The sequence below is a fragment of the Notolepis coatsorum genome, assembly GCF_963971535.1.
Source record: "Notolepis coatsorum genome assembly, chromosome: 16".
Taxonomy (NCBI): Eukaryota; Metazoa; Chordata; class Actinopteri; order Aulopiformes; family Paralepididae; genus Notolepis; species Notolepis coatsorum.
Window position 1 is genome coordinate 13422018 of NC_140180.1, and position 4540 is coordinate 13426557.

At 43.1% G+C, this 4540-nt stretch overlaps 1 protein-coding gene across 1 annotated transcript in view; it reads right to left on the reverse strand.

Annotated features, from left to right (window-relative positions):
- The window catches only part of LOC311242885 (F-BAR and double SH3 domains protein 1-like), a gene marked incomplete at both ends in the record, with an annotated part of 99659 nt that overhangs the window by 49644 nt on the left and 45475 nt on the right, over positions 1 to 4540 (reverse strand). The window lies entirely within an intron of this gene.

Here is a 4540-nt window from a genome sequence, read left to right on the forward strand (position 1 = left end):
CTTTATTGGCCGTACATTCTGGGCCGTTTGTCTCGGGAGGTTTTTTGGCCACATGCAGGACTCTGTTTGATGAAAACAGTAGAGAGGTTGATGATTGTGCCATTTCTCTATTGACTCTTGTGGGTCGGCCGGTTGGGTGTATTTTTTATTATGTGGTTGTTTGTTGATAATTTTGCTTGAGGTCCCCCTTCTATTTCATTTTCTCCCTACCTGTGGGTAGGGAGAGGGGGGACTGATGAAATATGACACGTATCATGTAATTTTATAAGCGGAGACATTCTCCCATCACTACACTATATAAAGCTGGTTTTACGTCTCTCTCTCAGACAAGAGGGCCACTCACAGATCAGTGACCTGCAGGCTGACCCCTGGTACATGGTACCGTTCCTCTCACACAAGCACACACACACACGAACCCACACACACACAAACCTACACACACACACACACACCCTTGCTCTCAACACACACACACATCCACAAAGCACACACACACACAAACCTACACACACACACACACACAAACCTACACACACACACACACACCCTTGCTCACCCACCAGATTAGCCGATCACATAAATTCAACAGGATGCCACAAGCCGGGTGAAATACGACTGGGTCATTCAGTGGTCACGAAGACCAGTCTCCATTAAATCACAGATCGTTATCTTAGACCCACACACGCACCTACTTACACGTTAACGTGCGATACATGCACTCATGCACGCCGGACATACAGGCTGCCCAATACACAAGACACACAACGTGCACTGAGGAGAGACACCACATACACACTGAACTATGGGATCGCTAATAAAGAACAACCCCACAGCCAAGGGGGGACGGCACTTCACTTCACTTGACTTCACTTCGACTTCTTCTGCTTTGACTTGGACTGGACACAGACTGGAACGGAGGAGACATGCTGGACTGACACAATGACTTGACTTTTATAATTTCCTTTAATATACTCAACCGGCCGGTTGTAACAATCGCTAGATTTCAATTGTACCTTGCTAATTTGCTGTTATGTTAAACTGTTTATAATAAATACCTTCAAAAGTGTTTCATCTCTTATATTTCTAAGTATAGTATACAACTTTCACGTTTGAATCTAAAACGTGACAATTCCAATAACACACGCTCACTTCATTCTTAAGGCCTGTGTCCACTTAGCTCACAAAAACGCTGGCAGTGCGCTGGTAGTACTGTGGGTGGAGCGCTGCAGCGCGAGCCTTTGTCTGAATATGCGCCCAGCGCATCGCTCTGTAAAGTTCCGAAAGTTTCAACTTTAAAACGCTGTGTGCGGCCGCACAAAAAAGGTGAAATGCGCTGAAAAAAGAAGCTGACTGCAGCGCATTTCCTTATAGGCGGCCGCGCGGCCGCATACGCTCCGTGACTCCGTCCCCATTGGAATACATTGAAAAAAGACGATTGCGCCAAGAAATATGAGGCAGGTGGATCCGCGCCCTTAGATGGCATGATGCACCTCCGAGTACTTCGAGAAACGTCCGTACTTTCCGCCAATCAGCACGCTCTCTGTGGCTGCCGCTTGCCCCATGAGAGGATTCTCCGGCGCTGCAGCTGGACCCTACTCCCGTGGTACGCAAGTGGAACGTCGTTCAACTCAGGACGCTCGTATCGCTACGTCATCCCGTAAAAGCGACGTCACGTTTTTTGGCATCCGAGCAGGAGATCCTTAACTCCACTCTGGCTTCCGACGTCTGCAGGTAATGTACAACTTGTGACCGCACAGTGTACAAGTATATTACATACTCGATATGTCCGACTATGACAGGGAAGTTATTAAACTCAGTTCCAGGTGGAACTCTTTCGATAGCAACTGAGAGTGTGACATTAAATAGCATGAGTGAGTGGTAGAACTCGATTCAGCTAGAAAAGCTCAGCTACTTGGTGTGTAGAGACTATGTGTTGACTAGAGTGCTAGCTAACTCTTTAGTGTCATTGATTTAGCCATTTGTAGTTTGCACTTTGACTAAAGTAGACTAACGTTTGCAGATGTTGCAGGATAAATGAAGTCCGAGTGCCACTGGGTCTTACAGCATTTCCAGCAGCTGGTTTGACTGTCTCCAGTCTGGAGGCTAGGTTTTGATTGATTGATTGAAAATTGTATGAACAGATTGCAGAATGAGTACAATAATACAGTACAGCTCAATACACACAATTGTTAAGGGGATGCAGACCAGAGAAATACTTTCGTCTTATTTACATCAGGGTCCTCCATTTTCAATTCATCATAACATGTAGTATGACAATGACATACAGATAGACAGTACTGCTACATCTAGACATTTATGACGTACCAGATTTGCAAATACAGTACTGTTTGTGATCACAAAACGAGTCTAAAGAGGACCGCTGATACTCATGTGTACCACACACTAGCAATGTTTACCCAGGTTTAAAACCGACATGGGTAAATGTTCTATTAAGTTTTGTGGCGCCGTGAACTTGAACACACGGGTAACTGACATCTTCAAGAAAAAATACAAATAATAATAAAAATAAATAAAAAAAGAAGTAAAACCTTGGATAAGCATAGACAGCAGTAACAGTTGCCTGTTAGTAACTGTCAGTTCCTACTGTAGTGTTGTTGTTTTTTGCTTTAGTTGTATATTGGGTTATTGTTGAAGTCTACAGTAGTTTATATGATTTTCTTTTTATTGTTTGTTCATTGTTAGATGCTGCCTCGCCATTTGGACTTATGCCATCTTCACAGTCATCACAAAAAATGCCACAATGGAAATAAGTCACAAGACTTTATTGTGCTATCCTTGACAATTTTAAGCTGTGATGTAATCCTCTGATTACGCCTCATCATGTATTGTCAAATGAACTGAACTAAACTAAAACTAAACTCTTTACAGTGACGTTAGGATAGGAAGGAACTCCGTGCTTCTCAAACCTTTTTTTATGTCAGGGACCCACAAATTGATACTAACGGGCCCAGGACCTCTATTTGATAACATTTAGTCCCAGCGACCCTCATCTGAGAGAACAGAGCAGTATAGACACCCTGGCTCCGTTCACACTGAAAGCTCAATTCCTCTCGATTTATTGCTCAGATCTGATTCTTGTTTGGCTGTTCACATCATTTTTTAAACGTGGCCAATATCAGATTCCAGTGTGAACAGGTCACACTCTTGAATTGACACGCATACGCAAATGAACAATAAAGAAGATGGACATAAAACAGAGTCCAAAGAGTGACGTAAAAGTAGCATGAAAGTCGCATGACTGTTCAGACTGTGGTTTGATTGATTGAAAACGTTAACAGATTGCAGAATGGGTACAGTACACAGTACAGCTCAATACATAAAGGGGATGCAGACCAGAGAAAGACTTTCGTCTTGGTCACAATCACATTGCAAAAAACTTGCCTATCTGAATTGAAAAGATCAGATTCTGAGTCACATATGAGCAAAAATATATTATGTCTCCTGCGATTTGGATATTGCACTAGGTCATATTGTGATTTGGATAACATTTTGAATGATTAAAAGGTGCTGTAAGTGGTATTTTAAATGTTAAAATAATAGCTCTACATTCCGCCATCACTGATATATAGTGTCTGGTCAGTAACATAGGTCTCCCAGTCCCTCCACTCTGCAGTAAACACAAAATAGATTCAAATTACAGATAAATTCCCTCTTCATCCAACCAGGAGAGAGAACTCCACACTGCAAAAATAAGAAATAAAAACTAGTTTTATGTGTCCTTGAAACAAGTAAAATAACCTACCAGTGCAGTAATCAAATTTGGCTTGGCAAGACTTCTTGAAATACGTTTAAAGGTCCCCTATTGTAACAATGGCCTTTTCCAGTGTTTTGTGTTGTTTTCAAGCAATGTGGGGTTGTACCAACACTGAGAAAATGTGAAATCTGTACCAAGTGCAGTTTCTGCTGGTCAGCTGTGACAAGAACTCTCCCGCCATTCAGAATTTACTGGATCTGTGACGTGTGAGAGGCGCTGACTTTTTATTTCTTATTTTTATCAGACCATTTTTGCAGTGAGGAGTTCTCTCTCCTGATTGAATGAAGTGGGAAAGGATACCAGAAAATGTATTTTGTGTTTACTGCAGAGCGACTGAGAGAGACCCATGTTACTGACCTGGCTGTTGGAATGTAGAGCTATTTATCACTTTTAACAAAAAAAAAATACCACTTGCATCACCTTTTAATTGTTCAGCCCTATCTCCCAGCGTGGTGGAACACTAGACAGAGGAGGCAGAGGGTTTATTACCATGCGTGCCTTGAGTCTCCCTGTCACCAGCACATATGACTGCAGTGAGTGGGACGTCTCCTACGGGCCACACAGACTGGCCCCATTGTCCTTCCCTGAATGTTTGGTCCCGTCACATGGGCTGGCTTTGCAATGCATGTGAAATTGTGGATCTGAACGACACACGGTGCATGTAGACCGACGACGCCGGTCATCTCTGACTCAGTCACTCTCGAGCGAGAGGAACTAGGCCACGTTTTCAATGTTTAACTTTCTCGCCACTCGGTGCCCGCAGAG